The sequence below is a fragment of the Squalius cephalus genome (assembly GCF_949319135.1).
Source record: "Squalius cephalus genome assembly, chromosome: 16".
NCBI classification, from domain to species: domain Eukaryota; kingdom Metazoa; phylum Chordata; class Actinopteri; order Cypriniformes; family Leuciscidae; genus Squalius; species Squalius cephalus.
In genome coordinates, this window is record NC_137137.1 from 34,310,068 (window position 1) to 34,323,177 (window position 13,110).

The 13,110-nt window shown below is 39.4% G+C and overlaps 1 protein-coding gene across 1 annotated transcript in view; it reads left to right on the plus strand.

Moving 5' to 3' along the window:
- The first annotated feature begins 2,661 nt into the window (after window positions 1–2,661).
- Window positions 2,662–13,110, plus strand: part of gnb1a (guanine nucleotide binding protein (G protein), beta polypeptide 1a) — a 44,398-nt gene continuing 33,949 nt past the window's right edge. The window contains exon 1 of the mRNA XM_079896284.1: window positions 2,662–3,033. The gene's annotated coding sequence lies outside the window, so the exon portion shown is untranslated. The remainder of the gene's footprint in view (window positions 3,034–13,110) is intronic.

Below are 13,110 nucleotides of genomic sequence, written 5' to 3' on the forward strand. Positions count from 1 at the left end.
TTTGGGTTACATTAACCCAGCACTGTAGTAATTTTTAACCCATAATTGGGTTAAATGTTCAACCCAGCATGCTGGGTCAAACATTTAACCCAACTAGTTGGGTTAAAACAACCCAGCGCTGGGTACGTCCCTTTTTGACCCAGCGCTGGGTTGCCAAAATAACCCAAATTGGGTTGTTTTTAACCCAGCATTTTTTAGAGTGTACACTCTAAAAACTGCTGGGTTGTGTTAACCCAATTTTGGGTCAAATATGGTCTCACCCAACGTTGGGTTAAAAAATGCAATTTAAAAATGGACAAATTGCATTTTGGACAAAATCAAAAATGGACAAAAATGCAATTTAAAAATGGACAAATTGCATTGGTTACATTAAAAATGTAAACCAACGGCTGGGTTTGTCCATTTTTAAATTGAATTTTTAACCCAACGTTGGGTGAGACCATATTTGACCCAAAATTGGGTTAACACAACCCAGCAGTTTTTAGAGTGTATATAGTCTGAGTCTGTGTAGGATGAATGTAATCTGGATGTACTTCATTGTCATTATCATGTGATCTACCAGTTGTGTCGCTTCACTGTCATTCATAAATCCTCTCCCGTGGCCTCATGGGATAGTAAAGTGTCCCATTCACACTTCTGAATCTCACCAGAAGTAGTAGATCACCCTAAAAGAAGAAACTGGATGAGAAAATAATTGATATTACAAAAAATAAAACAATGCGGATATTACAAAATGTGACATTAAAAAGTATAAAACAGACTCATTTTTATAAAGTAACCCTGTCCAACACATCACCCGCAGGTGAAGTCTCCATTGACTTAAAGCGTGTGGTGAGTTTGATGGGGGGTAATTGAGGATGAATGGGGGAAAGTCACGAGAGAGGAGGCAATACCTCCATCGCCATATGATCGGTTATGATTGGTCGTGATAAATCCTGCCTCTTGTTTTCGTGCACATTCTCTTCAGCCTGAATGAAGACATGGGATTAATGGGAAGACTAATAATGGGAATGACGTCACTATATAGGCCAACCGGCACAGTTCGCATCACACTGGTTTCCTCGAAAAAAACTCGAAAGGATTTTCCCATAGGCTTTTGGATTATCGCTATAAAAACAAGCTCTGTGATCAAGAAAAGTTTATGATACTTGCACGTTTTGTCCATCAAGATAATTATATCACAGATGAACACAACTTTTATGAATTTTGAAGCTAGGGTATAAACGAGCTACACCACGGTCCCACGAATTTAACGTCACCATCACTAAGCTTCCGACAAGTCTTTCAGTTTTTATCTAAAAACATTTTCCCAGAACGTTTGAGTCAGAACATAGTTTATAAGAGCACCATTATAAGCATAACGAGGCTGTAAAAACGGACTGAGTTTAGCTGTTCGACGTGATGACGTTTCGACAGCCTCTGTAGTCCCAATTAGCTATAGCAAAATTATTTTTGCTGCTTGTACAAATTGCTTAATTACAGTAAGTTTAAGCAACACAATTGCTATACATTTTGCCATAACCTAATTCGATTGTGTTCAATCTGCTTAAATATATGTAAAATTTCAGTTTACTTAATCCGTTTGTGTCGGATTACATGATTTGTGTTGCATTAACTGAAACTGGGCGGTGCTTGTTAGTTCCCAGCATGCTTTGCATATGGCTGAGTTAAGAATAAATGTTGAAATTACGTGTTATTTTATGTGTTTTTGAGAAAATGAGAAAAGGGGAGGACTTGGTAGTGTGTAATTGTGTTTAATGTTTAATTACATTGGTATTATTAGAACCATTTAAATTACAGTGGGCCATTGTGGAGAAGAGTGGAGCATTTGCTTAGGCTGTGGACTGATTCTACCCTTATAAGAGTTATATGGCTGATGGAGCATGCAAATGTTAGCAGTTAAGATGCTAATACAAATTATTGCTAGCTAATAGCAAGCTATAATCTGATAACTTAATTGTGTTGCATTAAAACCAATGAAGTCTAATTGATTGAATGAATATGTAAATTTGATTATCTGAATCATATCAGGGAGCCTTTTAAAAATCACTTTGAGACTATTTAATTGGGTCATTTAAAATTTCTTCATTCCATGAAGTTACATGAACAAATTATGTTTGTTTTACAATTTTTTTCAGTGATACTTGTCAGCAACCCTCTTATTCAAGACGCATAACAGCTTCAAAAAAATCACGAGTGGGGTACACTGAAAAATAGTGTGTTGGATTTACATGATTTAATAGTGTACATCGGTCCCACATGAATCAATTAAGTTAAACAAACATAATTTGTTCATGTAACTTCACTATCATGGAATGAGTCATTTTAAAATGAGCCAAATTAAGTAGTCTCAAAGTGATTTATAAAAGGCTCCCTGACACGATTCAGGTATTCAGATATTCAGATTCATATATTCATTCATCCAAAACAATTGCATATATTTTAGTGTCTGGGATGGCAGATATCATATGAAGGAGTGAGCCAGCTCTCAGATTTCATCAAAAATATCTTAATTTGTGTCTTACGGGGTTGGAACAACATGAGGGTGAGTGATTACTGACAGATTTTTCATTTTTGGGTGAACTAACCCTTTAAAATATCCAAAACGTGATTTGGCGCCAAAACAGTCGAATCCGTTGCGTGGTGACGCAGGCGCAGCGTGGGGTTTCCCAGCCCTGAGAGCAGGGTCACTCACCGCGCCCATCTCTGCTGTCTGATGGCCGGAGCGAGAGCCTGACACACGGAACGCAGAAGAACCACTCCAGCACCGGAGAACGACGCGCGTGGGACGTACAGAAAGGCTAAATTTGGACCGAGCGTTTGTTGGTCACGTTTACCACAAGGCGTTTGCGTGAAGCTTGCGCTATTTGGGCAAGAATCGGCGCGGTTGCAGCTGTCGCGGCTGCGGGTTCGGGGAGTGCCGCTCTCCGCTGACTGACTGACGGACTGTCTGCGGGTCGGGCAGCTGTGGAGCCCTCTTCGCTGTTTACAGTCAATGATACACACACAACGAACTGTTCCGACGAAACACAGGTCAGTGTTGATCTTCTCTTTAACGGTCGCCTGATTGCCTGTGTTCGGCTGTTGTGGGGTTCGGTTGGGGTGGGGGCCGCTGCTGCTGCTGGACTCACACAAACACATTTAACAGTCACTGTGGCTTTATTTGTCAATATGTGCTGCAAATATCAAATTACTAGGCCACATAAGTGGTTTAGTGTGTGTTAACTTCCTCAAATCACGGTCATGTGGCAGAGATGTGCTGTTAGCTGACTAGCAGCACTCATAATCGGGCTCCATATTCACGTTAAATACTGTCAGGTGATTCTGCCATCGGGCACTCGCATTTCCGTTACAACGGTGTCAAACCGTCTCTTCGTTTGAATATTTAAATGTAAACCCTGGTTTGCGGAGTATTTTAAGCCTGCATTGGTGCAGATGATGATGATGATGAAATGGACAGTGAAGATGGAGGATAAAGCCAAACTACCTCCCCCACTTCACTTCATCATGGAGTCGCACTGTTTGTGCGTTAAATATCATCTTTCTCCATGATAAATCCTCGATGAAGCACTCACACACCGGACTCTCGCGGGTGTGTGTGTGTGTGTGATCGAAGTGCTTCTTTGATTGGTTTTTAACCCTGAGCCTGTGCTTTTAACGACCTTAAACGGGAGTTAATGGGATTTTCTCGATCTGTTTAACGTGTGTGTGTGTTGTGTACGAGTGATTTATGGTTGTGTTCGTGGCGGAAATGTCAACGAGGAAGAGCAGCATCAGTGTGTTTCATCACAGTTCGCAATCATATTGCTGTGATTGTATGTAATAATGCCGGTGTCCGTTTAAAGCGCATCTACTGTCCTGCTGAAACATGTACGCGGACGCGCGCGCGTGTGTGTGTGTCAGCACTAGTGTGTTTATGTGCTCAGTGAGTGAGTGTGTGTGTGTGTGTTCACGGCCTACAGCTGCTGCAGCCAACAAGATGGCGACTGATGAAGACACAGCCCTGCCTCACACACACTCACACATCACGCATGCTCTCATACACTGCTAAAAAACATTACATACACGCTCAAATAGCCTCGGTTCTTATACAACTGACACTCACAACTCACTTGTACATCTTACCACACGCTACACACGTACTGTTATACATCTGAAACATTAATGCTCTCATATATTTTCTGTAAATCACAGTCACAGGGTTACCGTCCTGTATTTTCAGGAATCTTGACGATGTAATTGGCTGGTTTCAGTTTCGTTCAGTTTGGAGCTGAACTCTGCAGGGTGTACATGAATCACACTTCACACACCTGATTCTTAGTCACTATGAAATCAAAATGGACTGGTTTTTATGGAATATTGCAGTGTTTATTATATAAATGATTTATCCATGCACATCTTTTTATTTATTTATTATTTCATGTTCCTGGTAATGTTGAATCACAATCTTCCTCTTGCAGAGACATCTCTTCTTGTGGGCGGGGCAACCTGTCACTCACATGAGATCAGCCAATAGCAAACCACAACCATCCAATCAAAATCCCCACAGATAAAATCAAGCCCCGCCCTACATTTGTTCTTGTTCCAGAAGCGTTTCGCTCGGATATACACAATGGAGAAGAAAAGATGAGCGCAACTTCTGTTTCATGTGGACTTGAACACACAATCAATATGGTCATGGAAATTAATTAGGCCTATATTTCCAAATCCGTTGGGAAAAACAAAACAAAGTGATCTTGCAGGGTTGGAGGGTGCATTCAAACTGTCTAAAATATCTTTAATCTTGATCAATGTACAAGATGCACCATGAAAGACACATCATGTACTATAAGTTGTTATTTATTCCCATAATTCAGCACAGTGTGTTGGAGCAGATACACGGAAAACAAAGCTGTGTAGATGTAGTAAACTCACAGAATCTGCTGCTCAGTTTGACATTCACAAAATTTGACATGACAATATTTTTGCTAATTAGATGGTTTTCAGCTACCAATTTAGCTGCGTTTAATACATTTTAAATAGCAATTTTTGCAAAACAGTGTCTGAACATTGATGGACCTGCACATCCATCATATTTAGAGGGATTTGAGCTGTAAGGTGGGCTGCGCTTTGTGTCTTATGTAACAAAACGTCATCGTCAGAATGAAATAAAAGCCCTGCAAACATTCACAGGACTCATGAAAGAGAGCAAACAAAGTCTCAGAAGAAAACCTTTTCCTTTATAACTCACATCGCCTTACATCCCCCCAGGGCGCTTGATTGAGTCCACAGAAAGTGTCAAATATGGCATGAAGTTACTACACTGTAAAAAGTTAAAAAGATTATTAAAGTGCATTTTAGAAGAGAACTCTATTTCAGTCTTAAATTTACTAGCTATTTCTGAGTGAAAATCGTTTCTACGCCAAATTTTGCGTCCGGTCTCGTAAACCAGAAATGTAAATGTCTCGTAACCCAGTGCCACGTTCTCAGGGGGTTTTAGCGGGAACCTTGGTGCAAATGTTGTCTTTTATGGTTGATTTTCTCTTTTAGGTCAGCTTCTGTCATGGTGAAACAGCAGTCTAAAGTGAATCTTGCTGAGCAACTTGCCCGAATCAAGTTTAATATCAGCGGCAATTGAATATCACCATTGACTTGTTACTGCAAGACCAGCGCAAGAGCGTTCATCTGTATATTCAACCGGACCACATGTTGGCCATGTGCTCGCATACTTAAAGTATCTTTTCTACCCTTAAAGTCATTTGAAGCAGCTCAAGTGAATGAGACATTGTGTATTCCCGCTGTAGTCAATTTTATGCCTTAAAACTGATCTTTGATCACCAAAATGACATATTTTAGCCTTTTTTTCCTTGGAAAAAAACCTTCATTCCTTAAAATATCTTGAATGTAACTCGACACCCTCGCCTCATTTAGTATGCGCGGTTCTATGAATATGCAAATGAGCCCCGCCTCCACTCACTCACTCAGCTCAGAGATCCACTGGTTGACGATCACACGTTGATCTGATTGGTTACAAGGTAGTTTGTGACGTCAGAAACACCAGCGATTTCAAAGCGTGTTTTTGAGACTGTCTTTGGTTCACTGCAGTTTTAAGGAGGAAATACTCAGCAATGCTGTCGACTTATGAATTTACACATGGTTTGTCTTAAAGCATATTAAAAACACCACATAGACACATAAACAACATTAAAAGCTGGATTTTCACCACAGGTGGACTTTAAAAATGTTCAAATTGGCATCATTATAATATGCAAGAAGATGCAAAATGTGCGTAAAGCTCGTGGATATCTGTTGCTTTTGTTGTAATGCGTTTTTCCCCCTGATCTCTTTTTATCCCACTTCATGTTTTCAGCCGCGGCTCTGAATAGGATTAAATTGTTCCCGTCTGTAGATGGCGGCTTTCGGGATTATGGGTTTGGTCAGTGATAGTGCTGATTTGACTCGTGTCTGTTTTACCCAGCTGTCTCCACAGTTGACATGCCCTTTCAGCATATTTGATCTTTAATCCTTAAGTAAAGTTCATGCCACTGCGTGCTGTCATTTACTCTCATGGCATATTTTTGTTTGTGTCAGTATTTGTAGAGCGTCACGTAATCTAATCTGTATGAATGACGAGGTTGTAGCGCATCAGCTCATGTTTGCCTTCTGATGGGAGTAAAATCAATCCAGTCAGCTCACATTTCAGAGTTTAGCTCCACACACCTGGACCACCGTATTCAGTGTTTCAGGACTAAAAGGGCATGTGAATTAGGGCTGAACGATATTCTGTTTTAACATCGTCATCGCGATGTGCGAATGGGCGATAGTCACATCGCCGGAACATGCGATGTGAAGGGTAGTAGCACCCATGGTGTATTAAGAGAACGGTAGCACCAGGGTAGCACACAGTAAACACGAGTTTGTTGTATGGCTTTTTGCTGGGGTGACTTGCACGTTCCGCGTGCTTGCACAGTGATTGGTTCTCTGTGCCGCAGCTCACCGCGCTCACAGCCAACATTCACTGGCATCCTATAGCTAAAAATGGGCGACGAAGAGGATCCGCAGAAAAAAAATAAAATAATTGATTTCGTACCAAAAAGAAAGTCAAAATCAGCTATTTGGGACTATTTCGTCTACAAAAAGGATGTTGACCAAAAAGAGGTACTTTGCTGGAGTGTTATAAAGTTGTGGATGGTTGTCTTTTTAAAAAAGTGTTTTATTTTTCGTGTTCGCATTTATGAGGAAAAAACAGTTTACGTGACAGTTCTCCATTACGGACGCGACCGTTATGAAAGCGGCACTAAAAGAACTGCTTTAAAACTTTCACAGAGACCTCAAACAGAAAGCACAAAGCCTTTCTTTAAAGCAAATTTTGTTTTGTATTAACTGTATCTTAATTTTAATCAGTGTTTCGTTATCCAATTTCCTGGATTTAATAAATAAAAAGTAAATATAGCAGACATAATCACGACACGGAGGCGCCAGCGCCTGAATCCATGAACCGAAACTCTGCGTATAAGGTAGCCTACCTGCCTCACACACCTAAAAAAAATACATAAATATATCTATTATCTACAGAAATCTCTACTTTTAAACAGAACCATTCAAAACAAAATAAAACTATGTAATCCGTATGAAAAGTGCATTTCTCTCCCACGCGATCACTACTGCGAATATGAAGATCGTCAACTTCATCTTTACAGAAAACACTTGTTTATTAATAAACAATTAAAATGTCTCATTGTAATATTTTACATATTCATAATCATTACTTTCGCTGGTTCTTTGTGACAGCTTTTAAGTGCCGTTTACTTGAACGCGTCACTGCATCAGCACCGGAAACATAGAGAGACAGAGAGAGAGAGAATACGATTTTTTGACAGAAATATTTTTTTCGAATTCTGACAGAAATATGTTCTTGGAATATTATATTATATAAAATATAATTTTGGAATAAAATATTAAGTGGCCTTTTTGTCACTTATAATGAAGCTTGCTTAGTGAAATTATTAATACCATGGAATGGTAGGCTAATTATTGACTTTAGCCTGGATTGATGGCACGCAATATAGCAATATATATTGTTAGGGAAAAAATTAGGGCTGTGTTGAAAAAATCGATTCACCGATTCTGAATCGATTTTCATATTAATTTCTAAAGATCGATCCGTAACTCAGAGGATCGATTTTCCCCGTGAACTTTAACTTTCCGCGTCATTGAATTCACGCATGCGCGCGATGTGGAAGGACATTAAAACAACGTCAGTAACGTTAAGCAAGCGGTTGCTTTGAAAACTCCAGAAACGCTCAAAGCTGCGATCTGGCACCATTTCGGGTTCAGAAGCAATGCAGAGAACGAGCTTGACAAAAGCAAAGGTTTTGTAAGTTCAAATTTTATTTACATTCTGATAGAGATGCGCGGTTGGCGGTTACAGCCGCGGACTCCGCGGATAAACCGTGGATCGGGCGGATGACGTGACGAAAAATTATATTTTCGGATGGGTGGCGGGCGGTTAACCAATCAAATAAAAAATATATGCATACATTAAGCGGATGGCGGGCGGGTGCTGTTTTGAAAATTGGTCAAAAACGTTGGTGCGGACGGATGAGTTTTGTGATGCGGTTGAAATAATAGCCCATCCGCGCATCTCTACTGTGTTAATGTTGTCTGTTTACTGTGAAGCCAGTAACCAACAATCTGTTTACATTTGCACTGGCTTAGAACAAATGTGTTCTAAATGTTGATCATTAAAATAAAAAATAAAGGTGCATTTGCATCTGAACTGTAGCAGCTTTATGGAAAATTCTTAATGTCATTTTTAATAATAGGCCTACATCAGGTTCGCGTCTAAATAATCGGTCTACTGCTGCTGATATGGCCTACCTCTGCGTCCTCGGTCGTCTAGTGCAAGTTTGTGAAAGCAGTTGTATCAACACTCTGGAAGGGGGATTGTTCTTTACAACCACCAATACTCCATTAATTTGCAGTTGAATGTCTATAATAATAGTATCAATATGTTGCATAACTACAGTCCTGTAATTCAGGTAACAGCTGGAAAAAAATGCTTTTTTCAAAAACCATTATCTAAATCTCGAAGATCGGATCGGATCGAATCGGATCGGATCGAATCGAATAATGATAATCGATTCAAGATCTTGAGAATCGGAATCGAATCGATTCTTGAAATTTGAATCGAAACCCAGCCCTAGAAAAAATATCGCAATGTAATTTTTTTTCCAATATCGTGCAGCCCTAATGTGAATGCTGGACATCAGAAACACAAGCTCATGCAAAAAAGTATTTTCACTTAACTGCATTGCAAAGTTCAAGTTTGACGCACTTTGGACCTGCAAATTCGTATTATGCGAAAACACATCACCAATAGTTAGTATATTGAACATCAGTGCATCATATCTTAATTAAAAAAGCAAAAAATCCCGAAACTCTAAAGCTGCTGGTTTGCAGCATTGCATTACAGTGGAATAGATTGTATAATTTTACATTCGTTTTGTGTTGAATTTATGATTTTAAAAATGGCATCACGGAGCTTGACATATCTCGTTCATTACAATGTCCAAAGAAATTTTGCATGCTAAAGTCTAGGGCGATCACCCCTTTATACTTGAAACATGCAGAGGGGTGTGTTGAAGCAGGATTGGAACTGGAACTGAACTCAAAATTGCAGTTTGAAACTTAATTTGCAATCATTAAAAAAAAGTCATTTCTGTATAGTATGAATGTGTTTAGTTTAGGGTTGTCATGGTACCAAATTTCCAGTAGTCGGTACCAATACCAGTGAAATTTCACGGTTCTCTGTACCAATTTCGGTACATAAAAACTGAGAGTGGATTCTGACTAACTTAAACACCTCTGGTTGCCCATTGCGTTCATGCGCTCAACAGATATGTCTGATTGTCTGTGATTGGCTACAACGCTTAACTCTTCAAAAACACACACACGGGAGTGTTTGAAACAGCCGCCCTTCATATACTTTTTGTGCGCAAAAAAACAACTAAAAGCTCTCAGATTTCATCAAATATCTTCATTTGTGTTCTGAAGATGAACGATGGTCTTACGGGTTTGGAACGACATGAGGGTGAGTAATTAATGACCGAATTTAAATTTTTGTGTGAACAAACCCTTTAAGTGTTTCATAATGAGGAGTGGCAGTGTGATGAGCGGCTCGATCGGTTCAGTAAATGCTACTTCAGTTCTGCAAGTGCAAGTTTGATTCAGTACTGATGTGCATTTAAGAAGCAAAACATTACGTTTTTACTCAAATCACTTCATAAAGTCAGTCGAGTGTTTGAAATAACTTTGATTTTGGATCTGAAGTGGCTTCTCATCACAGAATGAGGCAGAAAATATAAATTTTTTAGTATTCTTTACAATAATTGTTATATCGATTAGCATTGCATTATAAAAAGGCCTATACTTTATTCTTATGAAAATACCTGAGAGTACAGATAAACTATATATTGTCGCAGTCGTGTGTTTATCGTCTTCATGTTTAATAAGTCAAAGCGTTTCTATCTTCTTTTTATTCAGCTACAGCGATAGCTGGATGCCTCTGTTCATATTAGGGATTTGCTGGAACATCATAAGTTATTAGCCTACATCTGTGAGGCATGGACAAAAGTTGTGGAGGTTTTTTTTGTTTTAGGTTAAAAATATGGAAAATGATGTCGGACTCCACCATAAACAGTGTTCCCTGCTCTGCCACTGCTGAATCTATAGTGTCAAGTCAAGCTAAATCAAATTTCATACGAAGTTGTAAATGTGAGATTGCTGTTTGAATTGAAGGCGGTGTAAAACAGTGTAGTGTGAAACACTGGCATGAAAGCACATCTTTCTATTGAGTCGTCCATACAGTGCGAGCAGTGTTGTCTGATTCACTAACAAATGACTCTTTAAAGAGTCTAAAAGAGTTAGTGGTTTAAATCAGTCTTCCTCTGAATGACCTGTCTGAATCAGAGCCGTTGCTGAGCTAACACCCAACTCACTTCATGAACTGTCCTGGGCATGTGTGAGTGCGATGGCACGGCTTCTCTATCTAACGTGTCGAGTGATGCTCACACTGGCTGACCCGTGCTGTCACACTCTTTTCCTCGCAGGTCGTTTGAATACGCGTCTGTTATCAGGCCGTCATGTGCTGCTTTGAATAAGCAAAGCGACCTGCAGGAGTGTAATACCGTAAACCGCTGGTTCTACGCTACTTTGCTTTTGCATGTGAAAACACACCATTTGCATTTTGAATAAAGGCTGTTGATCTTTCTAGCGTTGAACTGAACGGCGGCAGAAAAGTGTCCAATTCTGATGGAAAGCCGAGCAGCTGTCATGATTTCAGCAGTCTTCCACCAGGTCCTTGACCTCGAGTCAAACTAAGCCAGCTCCAGATGAATCGCAACATTACAAACTGTCTATTGAAGCAATATACAAAGATACAAAGCCATGAACTTCAGTTTGAGCACATGAACTACTCATCCTGCTAATGAATCAAAAACTCACAATACAATATGACACTATGAAGAGTTTTTTGATTTATATTACCAAATATTCAGATATACAAATGAGCAGAAGTAGTTTAATAGTGTTGAGATCCTCGATTAAGATGATGCTTCATAGGAGTGCACAGATCTTTAGTCGTGACTTGCTGACTTGGATTGGACAGATTTGGACTGTAAACAGTTGAGAGAAAAGGCATGTTGTGTAACACTATATTAGATTTGTGCATAAACTCCTAATAAACCTGCTGTTGTCTGTCATGGTAATCAAAGAAAAAAATCACTCTGCTCTTGACTGAATAACTTTTGTAACTTTAATTGTAAGCATTAATCTGCATTTCATTTTAACAATTAAAACTATCCAGTGTGGTTTTACATTTGATTAGCCAACATTAATTTCAGTAGTACTTCTGACCTGAATACTGTTAGACCCACCTGAAAAACTCAAGCTCTGTTTATTTTGTCTCTTTATTCTATTGTATTTATTTGTGCTATTAGTTGCCTTGGCTTTTAGCTTGCTTAGTTGGGGACATTTAATATTCAACAATATTATTGATCTGCCTTACTTAAGGTGGACGATGACGCAATTTTCTTCTAGAAACAAACTTTGTTGTATACTTTAACTTTTTTGTGTGTGTAAATGTAGCCCTATGATTCAAAGCCTCAGTGTGCTGTGTGTAAGCTATTGCAACCAAATCATCAAAAAATAATGAGATAACAAATTATCTCTATGGAGGTAGGCTATATACCAATGTACCGTATCGAAGTTGGAAATTCCAGTATCGTAAAACACTTGCGTCTGAGCTCACAGTACATCTGTTTTCAGAGGTTATACTGTATGGAGGAAATGCTTTAAATGAGCTGTGTAAAGATGTTGGATGCATGTGCCGTCGAACTGCTGTGTATTTCATGTGTGACTGAGTTGAGCATCCAGAGGAACCGGTTTGGTTGGAGGCAGATGCCGGCGCTGGTTTGCCGGAAGGATCTTTGGAGTTTGATGAGATCAAGTGTTAAATGTGTTGCATTCTGGCCTACAGTTGTTCAGTGGTAAACATGAGAAGTGAGCTTTGTTCCAAAACCTGCTGTGTGCTTTCTACATAAGCTACTACCTGCTAAGAAGACACCTCGTGCTTGTCTAGTTTTGAGCTCTGTGGATTCAGTAACATGCAATATCATTTTTTTTTAACATACATTTATAATGGACATTTTTGTCATCTGCCATCTTGAATGAACGTTTTCCCTGAGCTTGACATGGTGCATTCTGGGATTGCATTCTCCCTTAACAATACTTGTGATGCTGTCTTAGAACAGAGCAACAGAAGCGCGATCATATAATCATGCTGCTAACCTTTTGAAATGCTGTTTGCTCACCCATGTTGCCTGAACTGCCTATAGGAATACAGCTCTCAACATTTTGGAACGGAGCCACAGTCACATGACCTTTCTTGCTTTGTATTAACTCTTTCCCCCCGCCAGTGTTTTCTAAAAAGAAGTTGCCGGCCCGCACCAAACTTTCAAACAACTTTCATGGCCCCAAAAATGTTTGTTGTTTTGACAGTGTGTTTCCCACAGACTTACACACTATTTGCTTACTCCTACACTTACACACTATTTTTATTCTAATGCCCTT